The 21,548-nt window shown below is 31.4% G+C and overlaps 1 protein-coding gene across 14 annotated transcripts in view; it reads left to right on the plus strand.

The window, feature by feature from the left end:
- The first annotated feature begins 3,995 nt into the window (after nucleotides 1-3,995).
- Nucleotides 3,996-21,548, plus strand: part of EndoA (SH3 domain containing GRB2 like, endophilin-A) — a 478,525-nt gene continuing 460,972 nt past the window's right edge. For all 14 annotated transcript variants that reach the window (XM_075361486.1, XM_075361385.1, XM_075361481.1 and 11 more), the window contains exon 1: nucleotides 3,996-4,312. The gene's annotated coding sequence lies outside the window, so the exon portion shown is untranslated. The remainder of the gene's footprint in view (nucleotides 4,313-21,548) is intronic.

A 21,548-nucleotide genomic window follows, 5' to 3' on the forward strand; every position in this document is an offset into this window, starting at 1 on the left:
GTGGTTAATTGAAACTCAACCACCAAATAACACCGGCATCCACGATCTAGTATTCAAATCCGTACAAAAGTAATTGCCTTCACTAGGACTTGAACGCTGGAACTCTCGACTTCCAAATCACCTGATTTGGGAAGATGCATTCAGCACTAAACCAACTCGGTGGGTTGTTCCACATTTACCTGGATGGATTAAGAGAAACCATGGCAAAATCTTGACCATAACAGCATCAAAAATGTATAATTATAAAATAAAAAATATTTGATATTAAAATCTATATCAATTATTTAAAATATAAACAGGTAAGTACATTAAGATACTAAATATAAAAATAACTACAAAATAGTTCACAATTCAGAAGTCATTAACGGGAAAATTGTACAAGTTGTATGGGTTGCAGAAAATTCAGTTATTTTCATTCTTTTTATTAATATTATTTAAAAATCTATCATTAGATTTAATAGTAGTTCTGTAAAAGAAAATCTTTTAATACTGTTTTAAATAAATTGATGGAAAGATCTGTAATAAACTGTTTGATAATTTATCATAATTGGTAATGGAAGCACATAAGGTTATCTTTTCATTAAAAAAATTGTCAAAAAAATAAATATAATGATGAGCCCAGCTGTTCTTCAAGGTTTTTCAGCCACCAGAACTAAGATCAAGAATTTTACTTTTTCTGGAATTTGAAAATTTGACAAAAAGTGGTATTCTGCATAGGTTATGTCATCTGCATCTCCAGCATATTAATACAAATTGTAAATGAAAACATTATCTTTAAATTTTTATTTTAAATTTCCCACTACTATACTAAAGTTGTAATCTTTGAGGTTATAACTGTATGTTGATGTTATAACTCAAATGATAGTTTCAACTTTTATTTGCAACTTGCACAAATGAACATTTAAAGTATTAGAAACTTGATGTATCTATATATGAAAATAATTAAACAGGATTTGACTCATTTTGAAATTAACATGAATAACTTACTTTCTGATTAGATGCAATGTTTTCATTTTGGAACATTAGTTGTACCAAATTATATACAAACATATTAAGATTTCTCTATCAACACTAAGTAAATTAAAAAAAAGTGATGTCTTTGATTTTGTGAACAGGCGATTCAAATTTACATATTTTAATTTCTATAGCTATTTAATTTTTTTATAATAATTAGTAAATTTACAATTAGTTGTTTTATTCTCTTCTTTATTATCAATTAAAGTTCTGTATTTAATGTTATGTTGGTTGTATTTTTTTTTTAAATGTTCAAATTTACAGCACTGTTTGATCATACCGGGTGAACAACTTAAAACCAAACCGTTATACATTAAACACAGTTGTGATATACGAGGTGCGACAATTAAGTAATGAGACTGATGTGAAAAATATGTTGCTTACCGTTTTAATCATGTTTAGTGTTGTCTCCTTCAAAGTAGTTCCCCTCTGATTGCACACACTTATTCCAGCGCTTCTGCCATTGATGGTAACATTTCTGGAACTCATCTTCTGTAATATCCTCCAAGACCCTCGTGACAGCTTTTTGGACATCTTGTGTTGTTTGAAAATGGTGTCCCTTGACCCCTATTTTGACTCTTGGAAATAGAAAAAAGTCGCACGGAGCGATATCTGGTAAATAAGGTGGCTGTGGTAGTACTGAAATTTGTTTTGAGGTTAAAAATTGCTCACGAAAAAATCGTTTACGAAGTCTTTCTAAAATTTCTTTGTAGAAATATTGGTTAACTGTTTGTCCAGGAGGCACCCACTCTTTATGAACAATTCCCTTGTAATCGAAGAAGCACACAAGCATACATTTCACTTTTGACTTTGACATGCGAGGTTTTTTGGTCTGGGTGATCCCTTTGAGAACCATTGCGAACTTTGGCGGTTGTCTCTGGATCGTATTGAAAAAACCAACCTTCATCGCCAGTGATAGCACGGCTCAACAAATCTGGATTGATTTCCGTTTGCTCCAACAGATCGGCTGCCACATTTTTCCGTGTTTCTCGCCGTTGTTGTGTGAGATTTTTGCACAAATCTTTCTCGTAACAAGATCTTCAGTTAATATTAGACGAACCGTTTCTCGATTGATGTTGAGTTCTTCTACAATCATTTTCACGGATAATCTTCGATCAGATCGTACGATTTCACGCACCCTGGTCAAGTCGACATCCATCCGCGAGGTTGATGGTCGTCCACTGCGGTCTTCATCTTCAACATTCGTTCTGCCTTCACTAAAAATTTTATGCCACCGGAAAACTTGAGCTCTTGACATAACCTCCTCTCCAAAAGCCTTCTGAAGCTTATTATAAGTTGTCGTCGCGTTTTCACCCGATTTGACGCAAAAAGAAATGGCATACCGTTGCGCAATATTTTGCGGTTTCATTTCTGTGACGAGAGACACAAACACGTGTTCAGTTATTACAGCACAACTCACGACTGAGCAGTTGCATCAATGTGCCGCTTGGACTATAAGTAGCTTATAGACCAAGGTCAAAGATGGTGTGCCTACGCAAGCTGCAGGCTTGCCACATCTTGCAAAGAAAAATTATTCTCATTACTTTATTGTCGCACCTCGTATGCAATTTTATGAATGAAATGAAAGTACTATCTATTTACATTAGAAAAAGTTTACACGCATATCATATCTTTATAAAAATGTTTGAATTGAGAGCATTAAAAAAAAATTTTCTTATAAATTTGTTTAAAATATAAATAAAACAATTTTTTACAGAAATGATATTTATCTGTTGATGAACTTTTTAAGTTACATTAATTAACAATTTTAAGTAATCCTGAATTTTTTGTATTGAATAGTAGTATTTGATACATGCTCAAATATTTTCGGTAATACCTTTTGAATTATGATTTATTTTGTTATTATTATTTTTAGTGTTTTCATGTGTTTATCTTATTATATATTTCATCTGTTTATAATTTAAAACTAATCGCATCAATTTTTATTTTATTATTAATTATTTATTTTATGATAATGCTCTGATCATGGTTGTACCATGGTTTTTCTTAATCCATCCAGGTAAATACTGGGATGAATCTTATATTATCAATGGAGTAACATATCTACACTGTCACGACCTCTTTCTTTTTTTTTGTTTAGCCTGCAGAACCATCATAAGGTATTACTTCAGAGAATGAATGAGTATGATATGTATGAATGTAAATGAAGTGTAGTCTTGTACATTCCATTGCTGAAATGTATGGTTAATTGAAACCCAACCACCAAAGAACACTGGTATCCACAATCTAGTGTTCAGATCTGCATAAAAGTAACTCCCTTTACTAGGATTTGAACCTTGGAACTCTCAACTTTAAAATCAGCTGATTTGGAATGACAAGTTAACCACACTAAACCAGTCTCAAGTAATAACTGGCATGACCTGTAAAGTAGATCATGTAGATAGATAATTTTCATATTTTTTGCTGTACATCCCAAAATGGCATTCAAATAAGTAAATTAGTTGAAGAAAGTGGAAATAAATATTAACATTATATAATAAATTTATAGTACTGCTACTTAAAGTGCAGGTGTACAACTTAACATAGAACTGTTTTTAGGAAGCGTCATTTCGTTATAAAAATTACATAAGGTTTTTATTAAAAAAATTTGATATAAAATTTAGTTTGCTAATATAAAAAAATTATTCGTTTTGGAATGGAACTGTTAATAACAATGCTTTAGTGAATGAATTTATTAACTTTTTTTACTGATAACAAAAAGTTCAGTTTAAAAAATATTGAATCTAAAATTGTCTTCAATTATTTATAAAGTTATAAAAATTAATAAATAGAAATAAAACAAGTTAATAGCAAATTACAAATATTACGTTCAGAACAACGTATGACAGATTCAGAATGAATTCATACTGCGTTCAGTTAGAGTGCTCTGTTAGTTGTAAATATAGTTACAGATAGCGCATGCATCGATACTACTAACATGCAATCAATACTTTGGATGACAAATTTACGTGTTGGTCGCCTTAATGTTGTTGATTTTGTTGGCACTCCAGCTGCTTGTACGCGGATGTTTGTTGAGTTACTATAATTCTTGACAGTTATTGTTATCAATATTTGGCAAATTTATTTAAAAATTTAATATACATGTGTACTACAAACGTTGTTGAGATCGATTTTTGAATTATTTAGCTGATACCGAGTTTCGCTTTATTGATTTGCTTATTTCATTGATAAAAAGAAAGGTTAGTTCATTATTTCGTAGTAACAACATTTGTCGTTAGTTATCACCATTCATAGGAAGTCGGGAAGAAATTTGTTGTTAACTGGACACCTGAATTAGGTAAGATTTATTAATTTAATGTTTATTTTGAATGTAAAATTTCTTGATATACTGTTTTCCTTGCATGGGGTTGAAAAATGTTACAGGAAATTTCGTCACGTAGGGTTAGTGAGAAAAGAAGGGATGTTAGTTTTTTTATGGACGATTTCTGGTATCTATATTAGTTTAAATATCATTATTTGTTATGTCTAATCTTAATTAATTTTTCTTATACGAATTATTATTGATAATTGGTAAAAAGTGTATAATGATAAAAAGTGCTCCAAAATGTTTTTGTAAAATAAATTTATCTGTTTTTACGATTAGTTTGTGATTGATTTTTATGTAAAGATAATTTTTCATGTATTACTCGGCTATCATTCTTTCACCATTGAAGATTTTCATAAATTTTACTTTATTTCTTTCTAATATGAAGTATGAAAATGTGTTGTGGGGTTTGTAAAATGCTAAACTTTAAATAAAAGTTGGATGATTTTAATTTCTTATTAGAAATAAAATTTGAGTATTGTTATTTTGCCCTAATTTTAATGAGTAACTGATTTCTTATGTACATTTTATCAGAAAAAAACAATGATGATTTTTATGATATAAATGCTTGTTTTTATAAAAATATAAATTATCTGCTATTTCATTACTGAATTTTTTGAATAAAATTGTTTTTTTGTTTTTTAATGTATTCTTTGATATTATTATAATTTAATTTTTTATGAGTAGTTATTAGTTTTAAATTAATTAAAAAGTTCTTTCTAAAATAAATATAATTGTTCAAACTCTCATACTTCCTAAATGTATATCTACAGCTTTGTTTAGAAAAAAAATTCTGCATACTAGACTGTTTTTCACAGATTTCTTTATTATATGGAATTTTATAATAGATCAGAAATTATCTTACTTTCCATAATCCAGCTTTTTTAAGTCTATTGTTCTTTAAAGTGTAATGTTGATTATAGCAGAAATATTATTCAAAGTTGTAATAGCTACAGTTAGTTTATGGCTAAAGTTAAATCTATTAACTCCCATGTGTTGACTGTCATTTATCAAAATGAATAAGATGGTATCTGTTCTTGCAGCACTTATCCCACAAAGGATTTTAAAATATAAGGAAAATAGTTATAAAACAATTATCTTATTCTCATTGTTACATAGTAAGATATGTATATATATATATATATATATATATATATATATGTATCATGTAAGGAATGTCATATAAAGTCAGAACATGTTTACATCATTGATAAAAAAAAAGAAGAAACTGTCAAGCTTTTGTCTGGATAGATCAAGGGAAATTGTGATAAAACCTTTATCAGAGTAGAATTGCAAATACAATTATTTATAAAATAAAATAATAGGTGTGATTAAAGTCAATATTAATTATTTAAAATAAAAACGCATGAAATTATATTAATACAAATAAATGATACTAAGTAAGAAAATATATAAAAAATAATTAAAGACATTAATGAAAATTATCTGAGTACATATTTATCAACATGTTGAATGGGCTGCAGAAAATACTGGATTTTTATTTTAAATGTTTTTATTGATATTATTTAAAAATTTTCCAGAATAATATTTTTTCTGTAAACGAAAATTGTTTAATAGCATTTTAAATAAATTAATAGGTAGCTTAATAAGACCCTTTGTTGTAAGCCAAAATATTGTGTTAAGAGTTATATAAAAACAGTTCTGTTTCTGGTTTTGAAGAGTGGTATATTGTTTTTTTTTTTTTTTTTTTTTTTTTTTTTTTTTTTAATAACTATGCTTTTTATAAAAAATTACACATTCATAAATATAAGTGCAAGGATAAGTTAACATTATAGTTTACTAAACATCGGGCTATACAATTCATATCAAATAATGACTGCCCATTTTTTGTATGTTGCAAACATGTACTGCTTTCTAAGCTCTAAGAGACAGATAGTGTTTTAGTGCGTTATATGTATTCCTGTCTGACATACAATATGTTCTCTTTAAGCTCCCTCAAAAAGTCAAAACAAGCTTTCCCTGTGCAGAAATGAGCTGTCAATTTTGGTGCGCATAAGTTTAGATTCATAGGCTGATATTTAGTAAATTAAAATTGATTAAAATTTATTTTAGTAATAAAATAAACATTGATTTCCAAACCGGAGTTTTAATCAACTTCAATCTGGCGCGTTCCCAGGTGGCGGATAGGGGAATGCTGTGTAGATATACAGGGTAGGTGGGAAATAAAATACCACCCGCAGACCAAAATGATTTAACAACAAATCCACCAGCGTCTGTCTTGTATCAAGCGGCTGGATGGTCAACATCTGCTCACCAGAGGTGTGGCTGTAAACTCAACCTCGAGGCTAACAACCCCAAGTGTACTCTTAGGGGGCTTGTCCCCCTAACACTTCAAAAACAAGAAATCAACAAATATGAACATGCACAATGTAAGAGATATTACCCCAAGGAGTAACAAACCTCCCATCCATTCAGAGGATGAAAAGCAGGCATTTGGATTCTGGGGGCCTGCAACAATGTGCGAATGTGGATGAGTCTGAGCATCTTGAAACTCTAGATAAAATACTAAAAATCAAACACAAAAACATCAATTATTTAGCTACATTCAATGTAAACTCACTCTTAAAAACTGGAAAACTCAAAATTCTCACAGACTATTTAAAGAAGAAAAACATTATGATCACAGAATTACAGGAAACAAGGTACACAGATGAGCACCCCTTTGACTCAGAAGGTTTTAGAATATTCAAAAGCAAACCAGGAAAAAGAGTCGTGAGAAATGTTCCGCAGTTTGACACAGGGTTTGTTGTGAGTAAGAACATACTACACTCAATAGTGGAGTTCAAGTCTATTAACGACAGACTGTCAACACTCACTCTTAAATCAACCAACAAGATATATGCAATAGTTAATGTACACACGCACCAACCAATGACAAAAACAAGTCGTAAAAAGAACAAACAGTAAAGTACTGGCAAACACTCAAAGACACTATACAACAGATTCCAACAAAGAACACAATAATACTACTTCGGGATTTTAATGCACAGTTAGGCAAAGAGTGCAAACATAAGGGGAATAGTAGGAAAATATCCTGCACACAAAAGAAACACATTAAACGGGGATAGACTAATAAGTCTATGCAGAGAACATGGTATGGTAATGAAGTCTATCTAGTGATTCTGATCACTATATATCAATAATTAAATTCAAGATAAGACCATTAATAGAAAAAAGAAACAATACCAACCCAAGAAATTCGACACACAAAAACTGACGAAAGATAATAGCTTCAAAAGTCTCCTAGAAAAAAAAAACCAAAGAACTGGAAAGAACTACAGAAAGACATAATACAAATAGCAGAAAGCACAATTCCTCTCACCAAAAGGCACAAACATGCCTGGTGGAATGATGAGTGCAGTGACTTACTCATCAAAAGACAGAAAGCATGGAACATGAACAAGACCGATGATAATAAAAAAAATTTTTGGGGACATAAGAAGAATAGCATCAAAGGGATTCAAAAAAATAAGAACTGTGGAAACACAGTGACAGTATATAAATAGCCTGACAGAAACTTTACGTGAGATCTGGAAAACAAACTTCCAGATGATTGGAATACGGCGTTAATACATCCATTACATAAGAAAGGGAACAAATCAAACCCAAACAATTACAGAGGAATATCCTTACTACCCGTAACTTATAAAATCTTTTTCAAAGCACTCTTAAACAGGGCTGAGACAACACTTGACCCACAACTGGGTGAATATCAAGGAGGGTTTAGGAAGGGCAGGTCATGCGTAGAACAAATAGTAAATCTTAGAAGCCTGCTGCATATTAAAAGAATCAGAAATTTAAAGAATGTCATAACTTTCATTGACTTAAAGAAGGCCTACGATTCCATAGACAGAGACACATTAATCAACATTTTAAGAGAACTGGGACTGGACAGTAAAACTACAGAGTTGATCAAAGCCACATTAACAAACACCAGATCCAAAGTTAAATTCATGGGAGAACTCTCAGAGCCGTTTAAAATTAAAGCAGGAGTAAGACAAGGAGATCGCTTATCACCGTTATTGTTCAATTGCGTTTTAGAGAATGGAGAAAGGTGATTAACACCAAAGGCCTACATCTCGGAACAAAAAACAAGAGAGTTGTTATAGATTGCTTAGCTTTTGCTGATGATATAGCGTTAATCACTGATACAATAGAACATGCGCAAGAACAAATAACAGAACTCCAAAGACAAGCAGCTAAGGCTGGCTTACAGATCTCCTTTGAGAAAACACAATACATTACAAACATCAAGAACGCGCCACAACATCTTAAAATAAACAGAAATACAATAGCCAGAACTGACAGTTTTAAATACCTAGGAGATGGATAACAAAACAATAGTGAAAAAATAGCTCTAGAAAACAGATTACTCAAAATAGAAAAAGCATATAAAATATATATGCATATATGCATATATATAATATAAAGCATATATAAATAGAAAAAGCGGTGAAATCTATTCTTTGGCATTCACAAGAATTGAATATTTCCAGAACTGGTATTTAACAAATTCTGAAAGATGTGCAATAAATTTGTATATTATTATGCACACAAAAGTTGTGTTTTTTTTTGGGATGCTATACATGTTGAACGGCACGGAAATAAATTGTGTGCTTTTTTTTGTTTTTAATCTCTTTTTCTGTTTAGCTTCCGGAACCACTGTAAAGTATTACTTCAGCGTATAATGGATTGTAAATAAAGTGTAGTCTTATACAGTCTCAGGTTGACCATTCGTGAGATGTGTGGTTAATTGAACACCAAAAACACCGGTATCCACGATCTAATACAAATCCGTATAAAATTAACTAACTACCTTTACTAGGATTTGAACTTTTGTTTTTAATTGATATTATTTAAAAATTCATGAACAAAATAGTATTGTTTCTATAAAAAAAACTTCTTTGTATTTTATTCTAAATAAATCTGTGGAAAGGTTTTCGAATGACTTAGTTATTTACTTAGTCATGCCATAATGACTTTCTTGTAAGCCAAAATATTGTGTTAAGTTATATAAAAACAGTCTCTGGTTTGTTAAAGGTGGATATTTTAAGTGATCATTCTTCCTAGCCAAAATTGTGTAATCATAAACGTAACTTTAAGTTAACATATTTAATTTTCTTAATATAGGTTTACATGATTCATCCTATTTTCTCCAGGTAATGATCTGACAACCCAGTTTTAACAACTAATTTTGACATTTTGTTGAGAGATTCCCAAGAGATCATGTTATACTTTATACCAGAATATATGTAGCCATAATAAATATTTAAATTGTAAACGAGGTTAGTGTTTTATTAACGCAGATCAAAGCAAAACACTAGGACTTGAATTTTGTTACAATTGAAATCAATTTCATCATCCCATGAGATCCTGTCTTCTACACCTGGAGATTTCATTTTACGAGCAACAGAAATTCTATCTTTATCATTAATTGGAGTTCTATCCATGCAATCAGCAATTTTACAGCCACTTGTGAAGAACAATGTAATGATTTTATGTGTATCTAAAATTATGGTTACAATCTCTCCTTTTTTGTTTAATCTCCAGAACCACTGTAAAGTATTACTTCAGAGGATAAATGAGGATGATATGTTTGACTGTAAATGCAGTGTAGTCTTGTACAGTCTTAGGTCGACCGTTCATTGGATTTCAATTAATCATACATCTTAGAAATGATCGACCTGAAACTGTACAAGACTATACCTCACTTACACTCTTACATATCATCCTCATTCATCCTCTGATGTTATACCTTATGTTGGTTCTGCAGATTAAATATAAAAGGAGGGATTGTAAATGCAGTGTAGTCTTGTAGAGTCTCAGGTCAACTGTTCCTTGGGTTTCAATTAAACAGACGTCTCAGAAATAGTCGAACTGAGACTATAGAAGACTACACTTCATTTACACTCATACATGTCATCCTCTGAAGTAATACCTGAAGGTGATTCCTGGAGTCTAAACAGGAAAAAGAAGGTCAACCGTTCCTGAGATGTGTGGTTGATTGAAACCCAGCTACCAAAGAACACTAGTATCCATGATCTAGTATTCAAATTCATATAGTTACACATTAAAGATGCCTCTACACTTACACTTGCATTGTTATGTAATCTGTTTATTGTTCTAGTTTATTAGTCATGGACCTTTATATATGAACCATTCTTATTAATTTCTTTTATGATGTTATCTGTGATATTTTTGCTTCCATTGTAGCTTTTCTTTATAGTATTTAATTGTAAGATCTTGATGTGTTGTAATTTTTTTATTTATGTTATACATTTTATTGAGGGTAATAACATTTATATTTCACACCTTGTAAAAAAAAAGAGCAAAGAAATACAAAAACTATTTTTGTGATCATTTCTCAGTCAGTGTTGGTGGACTGCTGTGTATTTCTCAGGTCAGATTTATAAAGCGCATGATGCTCTTTTATTGTATTTAAAATATTTCTTTTAATTTTTCCCAAATTATAATTATTGCTTTTATAAATTGATTCATGAATGTCCATTTTTCTAAGAGGTTTACTTTGCCTGCAAAATATTTTTCTGACAATCAAGGTATGTTATCTGGATGGTAATATTAATTTAAAAAAATATATTTTTTATTGTATTGCTGTATAGAAGACAACGTGGAAATTTTGTCTATTATTTTACCATTCTTGCTTCTCTATTATTCTGAAGTTAGGTTATTTTCTTGCATTTGCTAAATCTTTGTAACAATTTTTTTCTATATATTATTAATGGTTTCTTGAATAAAACCATTAATACCATGAATTTTTGGTATCATACAGTAAAGCAATTCTATACTGTAGTATACTTTTTCTTTTTCCTGTTTAGCCTCCGGTAACTACCTTTTAGATAATTCTTCAGAGGATGAATGAGGATGATATGTATGAGTGTAAATGAAGTGTAGTCTTGTACATTCTCAGTTCGACCATTCCTGAAATGTGTGGTTAATTGAAATTCAACCACCAAAGAACACCGGTATCCACGATCTAGTATTCAAATCCATGTAAAAATATCTGGCTTTACTAGGACTTGAACGTTGTAACTCTCGACTTCCAAATCAGCTGATTTGGGAAGACGCATTAACCACTAGACCAACCCCGTGGGTTATACTGTAGTATACTATGATGAATGAACTGAACTTAATTTTTTTTAACAATAATTTGGCATTTGTTCTGTTTTGCACTTATTTATTAGTAAAAATAATTATTTATTTTATTATTTATTATTAAAATTACCAAGTTTATTTACAGATACTGTGTCACTTGTAGGGTTGAATAACATTTGTGTGGGTATCATTGTGCTACTCACTGGGTTGGTCTAGTGGTGAACGCGTCTTCTCAAATCAGCTAATTTGGAAGTCGAGAGTTCCAGCATTCAAATTCTAGTATTTTTATATGGATTTGAATGCTAGATCGTGGATACCGGTGTTCTTTGGTGGTTGGGTTTCAATTAACCACACATTTCAGGAATGGTCGAACTGAGACTGTACAAGATTACACTTCATTTACACTAATAAATGTCATCCTCATTCATCCTCTGAAGTTATACCTGAATGCTAATACCTGGAGGCTAAACAGGAAAAAGAAAGGGTGTTGTTGTGCTGATACACGGGCATATTTGGCTAACTGAAGAGGCAGCAGAAAACATTTCACTCCTTTTCTCATACATTTCAAAGTATTATTTTCTATTAACACTTTTTTTCATGTAATTTTCTATTAAAAAAGTTACTAAATTTCAATATTTAAAAAAAAGGAGGTTTTTCATTTACTTAAGTACTGTAGGTTATGCATACTTGCGTATTGCATATGTTTTAACAAATTAAATTGTTTTTGAATTTTGTTCTTTGACATTACTGCTGATCATCAATACCAAATAATTTACATATGAATATGAAAATATATTATCTGTTTTATAAATCATCCCATTCTATTTCGCTAAATCTATATAACGTTTATCTAGAGAGAGATAGAGAAAAAAAATTCATATTGAAAGTTTGATTCTGTGTCATGTTAGACAGGTTTGTAATCAATCAGGGTATTTGGTGAGCTTAGATGAAGAGCTGTCACTTGATAGGAGACATTTTATGCAGGGTAAGGAAGATTGAGAGCAAAAACCCATCGCTCAGAAGGGATATCATTGAACAGTTTTACCACTTTATATTTTATATATATATATGCTGTTTTTTGTAGCTTTTCTAGTGTTAGATGGGGTTTTTATAGTTGGATATTTATTATAACATCAATCTAAAACAGAAAATAAGATATTTTAACATTTTTAGTGTGTTAAAAGGTTACATGATAAACTGGGATTCAAACACAGAATCTTCCAGACAAAATATGGTGATGGTACTATTCCACCATGGAGTTGTGATTTTAATGTATGTAATTATCTGTGCACTCAAACACACACACACACACACACACACACAGAGTGAGAGGGTGCGCGCAGCGCGAGCAATCACACACACACACTTCACTTCAATGAACCCAATTCATTCTCAGTTGACAGCAGAATATGTTATCAAGAACTAAATATTACAGCAGAACAGGTTTAGTAAACCTTTGTATGCTGACTGTTATAAGGTAAAAGAAATAACAATAACAGCAGATAAATGTCTAAAATAATATTACAAAGATTTTTCAAAATTTTTAAAGACTTGCTTTATACTTTTTAGTCATACTGTAATCATATTAATTATTATCATACATTGCATGAGTTTAATTAGTAGGTTAATTTGGATTTCAAAAGATAACATCATATATTGAAATTTATAAAATATCAAACAAACTTTCAATCAAGCATTTACTGTACAAAGTAACGAAATAGTGAAGTTTATTTCATTTACTTAATAAACTATCACAATTTTCGACTAATGTTTTTTGAGGTTTTATAAAATATTTCTCATTCGGTTATCTCTGATAATGCATCATTATTGCAAGGTTTTCTTCCTCTTAATTTGAAATATATATATATATATATATATATATATTTCCAAATATTTCCCTACGGGGTTGGGATGTTCTTTTAGGTACAGTACACGGGCTCATCATAATTACAGAAAAGTAAACCCGAGTTCAAAAGAATTTCGAGATATCTTATTGAAGTGTCTGTCTGCATATAACATACATTTTTTTTTTAATGATTAATTCATTAGATTCTTATTATGGGATTATGAATTGGAAATTTTGTTGCATATGAATAATTCTATGGCTTAATGGGATTCGAACCCAGGACCTCTTGATGAAAGGTCGAAACGCTACCACTCTGCCAACCAGATCGACATTTTATATAAAAAGATTAGTTTTCGTAGAGAAGGTAACAGCCACGCTTTCTATGTTCTTTATAACCGTTGATTTATATAGTTAGAAGTTGAAAATTTATCCATGAAATTTCTTAAATTCACGTGATTTTTTTATCAGATTCTTTTCTAATCGAGTGATAAATAACCTGAAATATCGATAATTCAATGGGTTAATTTCAGTAATAATTTTAAAATGTATTGGTTATACAGGTATTCGTAAATTCTTTTTCTTCTTTATAAATGAAAGCATAAGTGTGCCCTTCGCTAAAAACTGTTCTCATCCTTTTCATAAAATCTGGTCTTCCAACGGTTCCTTGGCTGTCCCATACTTGAACGAAGGAAATATTCATCAATCATGTAATAAAACTTAACAAGAATTGGTGAAGAGTTTCTGGAATCCCTAAACCGTATTTAACTTAACATTTTTACTTTCCCGTCTACATAGCGCTATAGCAGAGCTGTAGAAGGGAAAGTATTGTAATCGGTCTAATTTGGGCATATGGGGTTTTTACTAGTTCATTACGTTTTGACAGCTAAGGAACCCAAAATGCCGGATAGAAATTTTCCGGATGTTAATGGTTTGTTCGGTGTTGGCCTCTAAATCACCTTATATCTTCAGAACTACTGGACCGATTTTGATTTTCCACTTGCAGATAGAGTACAGATGTGGTTTTGCAAGGATGGCGTACCTGCTCATTTCTGTTGTGATGTGATGAATTATTTAAATAACACATTTAGTTAACAATGAATTGGTTGAAACGGACCAGTAAAATGGCCACCTCCATCTCCCAATCTCACCTCGGATCTTTTCCATTGACGTTGCGTGAAGTCTTTAGTCTATTCCGCTCGTATTGGCATACAACAGTTGAGAAATCTTATAATAGGTTTGAGGTACTATTAAGAGTAATAATAATAACGATGCTATTAGACGTGCCCGGCTAGCATGGATTCGCCGAGCTGAATTATGCATTGAATAGAATGCCGGCCACATTGAGCGACTGTTTTGAAGAAATGTTTGCAAATTTATCAAGAAACCACTTTGATATTTAGTATTTTTTTTACAAAAAAGCCAAAAGCTATGTAATCTGTGTAAGTATGTACAGTGGCGAACAAATTAATTCGAAGACATATTAACAGAAAATTTTATTTTTAAAAGAAAAAAGTGTTTAATTAGTTACTCAAATTTAATAGTTTATGTGTCCTTCTTTGTTTATGATTATCTCATTAATCCTCTTTGGCATTGATTCCACTAAGGTAGAACAAGGATTTTTCATTTCTTCATCTCGAAACCAAACCTGTATCACTGAAGTAATAAGGTCAGTTTTTTTGCTACAATTAATTTTTCCAAGTTTTATTTTTATTATGGCCCATAAATTTTCAATGGGATACAGGTCGGAACCCACCGAGTTGGTCAAGTGGTGAATGCGTTTTCAAAAATCAGATGATTTGGAAGTCGAGAGTTCCAGCGTTCAAGTCCTAGTAAAGTCAGTTATTTTTACACGGATTTGAATACTACTAAATCATGGATACCAGTGGGGTTGGGTTTTTAATTAACCACACATCTCAGGAATGGTCGACCTGAGACTGTACAAGACTACACTTCATTTACACTCATACATATCATCCTCTGAAGTAATATCTGAACGGTAATACACGGAGGCTAACCGGGAAAAAAGAAGAAGAAGAGGGATTCAGGTCGGGTGGAGTTCCCTGGCCACGAGAGCAGTCGAATTTTTTGGGTTTTGAAGAACTCTTGCTTTCTTTGACGTGTGATACGGTGCAAGGTCCTGTTGGAAAATGAGCTCGGTTCTTCTGCATAAGCGGGACTATTTTTCTTTAGCATATGTTAATGTTTTGGTCCGATTTCATCATCCCATCTACAGACATAAGTGCTCCCCTGGCTCTTCATGTATAGAACATCCTCAAAACATCTCTTTGGCCGAATGTTGGGGAGCTTGTTGCAGGTGTGGTGGCGTAGTAGTCTTCTCATCTATGTCTTGGGCAAAGAAATGAGTCTCGTCTGAAAATATAACTTTTTTCCACAACTCAGTAGTCCATTCTTTATCTTCTTTTGCCCGTTGAAGTGTTTTTGTCTTCATAACCTGTTTCAATAACTGCTTATTTTTAGGTTTCCGATCGATTATTGACTGTCAACAATCTTCTACGAATTGTCATACCAGAAATATTAGTTCCACAGGCTCTCAAATTCCTATTAAGGTCAACAGCTGACAATCGTGGACGAATTTTGCTTTTTCTTATTAGTAATCGATTCTGTGTAGGCGTGGTTTTCTATTTCCGTCTATATATTCCTTTTCTCTTTGAAGATAAGGAACTTGTTTCCTTAAACCTTTTCACAATTTCATTTACAGTACCTAACTTCACACTACAATCACCGGCAATTTATCTTTTAGTTATTTGTGTGTGTCGGCTCAGAACAAAAACTTTTGACCGCTTTCGTGGAGTTATATCCATTGTATTGACTAGAAACGAACAACAAACTAGCAAGGTCACCAAAAATTAATTGACAATGAATTATAAAAAGCACAAAAAACCATTAATTTTGTTTGTATATGAACTAACAACCTAATCTGAAACACCAAACCGGAAGCAGTCTGCCATAGAATGAAAATTCCCGATGTTCGGATTAATTTGTTCGCTACTCTAATATCTGTGTAATTTGGTGGTTGGGGGTTTAATTAACCACTCGTCTCATTAATGGTCGGCCTTAATCAGTACAAGACTACACCTCAGTTACATGTCATATTTATATCATCCTCATCTCATTGGGCCTTGGAGTAGGGAGGTTTCTTTATTGTTCACAAGTTGGAACAGATAAAAAAATTGTACCTATTCATCGGATTAGGAATAAGAAAAATATTGCTTTCTATATGAAAAAAAAGGTTGTAAATTGTTGAAAGTAATTATTTTTTTGTTTTATATTATTGTAATTACAAAACTAATTAATTATTTAGTAATGATATGTATATACACGTATGTATGTTGTTAAAAATAAGTAGCCGGTAATTTAGTGAAAGTGTTCCTACTGTTATACTGCACTGTAATTTACTCAAGCATTGTAACGTATCATAAAAGAAAAGAGTTAGTTAAGATATCATATCTTACGGTTAGTTCTTAACATACTGTAAAAAACGTTTTTACAGATAACATTTTATCTTTCATCTTATAAAATAAATATTCGTACGAATTTGTTTATACAATGTTAATTTTATATTAACATTATCAATGATAATATATTGTTATCAAATAAATGTTTTTTTTTCTTTTTACTATTTTGATTTAAATTATTGTTATAGTAGTAGATATTCTGTTCATGAATGAATAATATATTATTTAGTGCAACTTCATAAATTACAAAGAGAAACGCAGAAAATCAAAGCTTTTTCAAATTGACGTATGTTGAAAAATATGTTATATAATTAATAAAAATATAAGTTTCAAAAGTCGGAAGAATGAAATTACCTTATTCTGCCCAAATTAAATATCAGTATACGCGCGCGCACAAACGAAAAAATATTATATTTAGACAAAATGATAAATATTTTAAATAAAGTTGTGTGAATATGTAAGATGTGCATCAGAAATAACCCACAGTTGTAGGACTTTCCCGGACCACGGTTTAGCCGCGCGACTGTGTTTTCACCTTTTTTTTCTTCTTTTTGGCTACATAATCATTTACCAAGAAATTGCCGTCCGATTTTGAATAAACTGTATATAATTCCAGAGAGAGAGAGAGAGAGAGAGAGAGAGAGAGAGAGAGAGAGAGAGAGGCAAATACTGTATGTATTTGCCTCTCTCTCGCTCTCTCTCTCTATCTATCTATCTATCTATCTATATATATATATATATATATATATATTATGTGTGTGTGCGTATGTAATTAAAGTTCAGAGGGTGCTAGTTTTGTAAGTGTAGTATATAATAGTGTACTTCTTATATTGGTAGTAGTTACAGTAGTAAACTTGGAAGTAAAAAGTTGTATTGTTATTTTTGAAGAGTCTTCAGTTAATGAGATACATCCTCTTGTACTGTAAGCTGGTGTAAGTGTCAAGGTTTGCTTCCATCTATTTATTCTTTGATCGTATCTTTTTTATAATAGATATATATATATAGTGTAATAATATTCTTCATTGTATCTTACTTTATTTGATTCTTTATCATCTTTTCCTCTTTATTAATGTATATATATATATATATATATACAATATATATGTGCGCCCAAACACACATACACGCGCACAAAACAGATATTAATATAATTCTAGAATGTTAAAACAATGAAAAATACAGTTTGTGTGTATATATATATGATGTATTTATAGGTTCTTAATTGCTTTGATTGTTGGTCATCGTGGATGAAAGCAATTTAAATACAAATCTGTGAAAAAGAAAAGATATAGTTCATCAAGCATTAGAAAATTTATTTATTATCGATTATAAATACACTGGAGTTGCTATAACTCGAATATTCCAGGAATAAAAAAAAATTTGACTTACGGAAAACATGTTACGAAATTACTACCTACTGTAAATTAACTCAAGTAAAATGTACGGGCACTATTTAAGAAAATATTGCATTTTTTCCATGTACAGTCTTATTATATCACAGCAATATTATTATGATTCATGATTATAAGTATAGTATACAGTACTTACTACTGGTTAATACGTATATATAGTATGTATGTAGTTAGTAAGTTAAAATTAACTTACCTGGGGAGGATTCATTACTGTGGAAGCCCTAAACTAGGTTAATAAATACGACTCATCGGGTTGGTCTTGTGGTGAACGCGTCTTCCCAAATCAGCTGATTTGGAAGTGGATCGGAACCAAATCGAAGCGTGGGAACAGTTGACCGAGGTTTTAATTCCCATGAATTTCAAACCTGGTCTCTTCTCACCGTACAACAGGTGTTCGTTGTGTGTTAGCGGGCAGTATAAAGTAGTTATAATTTTGAAACGTGTAGAAGGCATTACAGTGGGTCTTTTTCGTCAACCCACCGGCTTGGTGTAGTAGTGAACGCGTTTTCCCAAATCAGCTGATTTGGAAGTCGAGAGTTCCAGCGTTCAAGTCCTAGTAAAGTCAGTTTTTACACGGATTTAAATCCTGATCGTGGATACCGGTGTTCTTTGGTGGTTGGGTTTCAATTAACCTCACATCTCAGGAATGGTCGACCTGGGACTGTACAAGACTACACTTCATTTACATTCATACATATCATCCTCATTCATCCTCGGAAGTATTATCTGAAAGGTAATTACCGGAGGCTAAACAGGATAAAGAAAGACCAGAGGGTCTTTTTCGTAGTTTTTTCTATTAGCATCTTATTGACAAATTTTTTCCACATCAAAGTTGGGTCTTAACCCAGATACCCTTCTCTCCCTTACACACTTAACATCCCACTTAACGGCTGGACTACTACTGTAGTTGTCTGCTATGTTGTGACAGCGGTCTGCTATGTCGCAGGTGAGCGGTAGAGTTAAATGAATGAATGAATATTTAAAGTTTGATTTAAAGTGGCCGATAGTATCGCCACACCCGCGCGAATGAAATACGGTATGCGCGCGCGATTTAGTTAGAATCATTGAATTAAATAAATCAAAAATATTCTATTTAAATAAAATTATAATATTTTAAATTAAGTTGTGTTTGTGTGTAAGCGGTGCATAAAAAAACAACGTGTTGTCAGATTTTTTCATTTGACTTTCTTTTCATTTATTGAGCGTTACATTTCGTCCACCTCTCGTAATATTTCTTCTGTTGTTTCATTTTTATTTTCTTCTTTGTACAATTAAAGGTAAAATATTATAAAATTTATTGTATTATTTTTGTTTCATTTTTCTAAATTATATTTTACAGTGTAGAAATCTTTATCGTTGAATTTTATATTTTAAATATATATATTAGTCAAATTACTGTAGTATAACATAAAAGATTTTGAATTTGTTAAATTTTTATCATACTTGCATGTGTAAAAAATTATTATACGTATGTTTATTAAGTAGCATTGCAATTTAAAACAAACTATTTTTATTCATTAAACTAATTTCTGAGAAATAAATAAATCATAATAAAAAAGAAATGAATATAATTAAAAATAATGGCGTTTAAACAACATTTACATTTAATCCAGTCAGTTAGCTTATCTAAGCTAAATGTGTCGATACCTAAAACTTTCTCACCGGTCTGACAGTGACATCACACACGCACGCACACATTCATATGTGCCATACATCAGTAAACGTATTTAAAAAAAAATTGGCTAAGTACCACGAATAGCATTTATATGTAGCGTAACAGTACGTAGAAATAGACTGGACAGTAGGAAAAAGAAAACATACAATCTCTCAAAGCATTCCATCCGTCAGGCTATAATCAGTGCTACTTATTCGTTGTTCTAGTACATAACAAAGATAAATTCTTTACGAGCAAATGGTAAATAGACTTATGGAAATTTTTTTATTGACTTGATATTTTGTTTCACAAATATTTATTGAAGTGTAATTTAAAAAATTTCAAGGTTCTTTGTTTGCACAATTTTTTTTGCTGTCTTCAGTCATTTGACTGGTTTGATGCAGCTGTCCAGTATTCCCTATCTAGTGCTAGTCGATTCATTTCTGTATACCCCTACATCCCTAACAATTTGTTTTACATATTCCAAACTTTGTCTGCCTGCACAATTTTTTCCTTCTACCTATCCCTCTAATATTAAAGCAACTATTCCAGGATACCTTAATATGTGGCCTATACTCTGTCTCTTCTTTTAATTATATTTTTCGAAATGCTTCTTTCTTCATCGATTTGCTGCAACACCTCTTCATTTGTCACTTTATCCACCCGTCTGATTTTTAACATTCTCCTGTAGCACCGCATTTATAAAGACTCCAATCTTTTCTTCTCAGGGACTCCGATCGTCCAAGTTTCACTTCCATATAAAGCGACGCTCCAAACATATACTTTCAAAAATCTTTTCCTGACATTTAAATTAATTTTTGATGTAAACAAATTATATTTATGACTGAAGGCTCGTATCGACTGTGCTACTCGAAATTTTATATCGCTCCTGCTTCGTCCATCTTTAGTAATTCTACTTCCCAAAAAACTAAATTCTTTTACCTCCGTAATCTTTTCCTATTTTCACATTCAGTGATCCATTTTCGTTATCTCTACTACATTTCATTACTTTCTTTTTGTTCTTGTTTAATTTCATGCGGTAGTTCTTGCGTACGACTACATCTATGCCGTTCATTGTTGCTTCTAAATCATTTTTACTCTCAGCTAGAATTACTATATCATCAGCAAATCGTAGCATCTTTATCTTTTCACCTTGTACTGTTACTCGATCTAAATTGTTCTTTAACATCAGTAACTGCTAGTTCTATGTAAAGATTAAAAAGTAACGGGGATAGGGAACATCCTTGTCGGACTCCCTTTCTTATTACAGCTTCTTTCTTATGTTCTTCAATTATTACTGTTGTTGTTTGGTTCCTGTAAATGTTAGCAATCGTTCTTCTCTCTGTATTTGAACCCTAATTTTTGAAAAATGCTGAAAATTTTATTCCAGTCTACGTTATCGAATGCCTTTTCTAGGTCTATAAATGGCAAGTATGTTGGTTTGTTTTTCTTTAATCTTCTTTCTACTATTAACCTGAGGCCTAAAATTGCTTCCGTTGTCCCTATACTTTTCCTGAAACCAAATTGGTCTTCTCCTAACACTTCTTCCACTCTCCTCTCAATTCTTTTGTATAGAATTCTAGTTCTTCTAGTGTGCACAATATATTTATTAAAATAATTACTTTTTTGGTAGGGTAAATAATACATTTTTTAAGGAAAGTAACCGCCACCGTTTTACTTTTTAAGT

Source organism: Lycorma delicatula, chromosome 1 (genome assembly GCF_047948215.1).
Source record: "Lycorma delicatula isolate Av1 chromosome 1, ASM4794821v1, whole genome shotgun sequence".
Classification (NCBI taxonomy): Eukaryota; Metazoa; Arthropoda; class Insecta; order Hemiptera; family Fulgoridae; genus Lycorma; species Lycorma delicatula.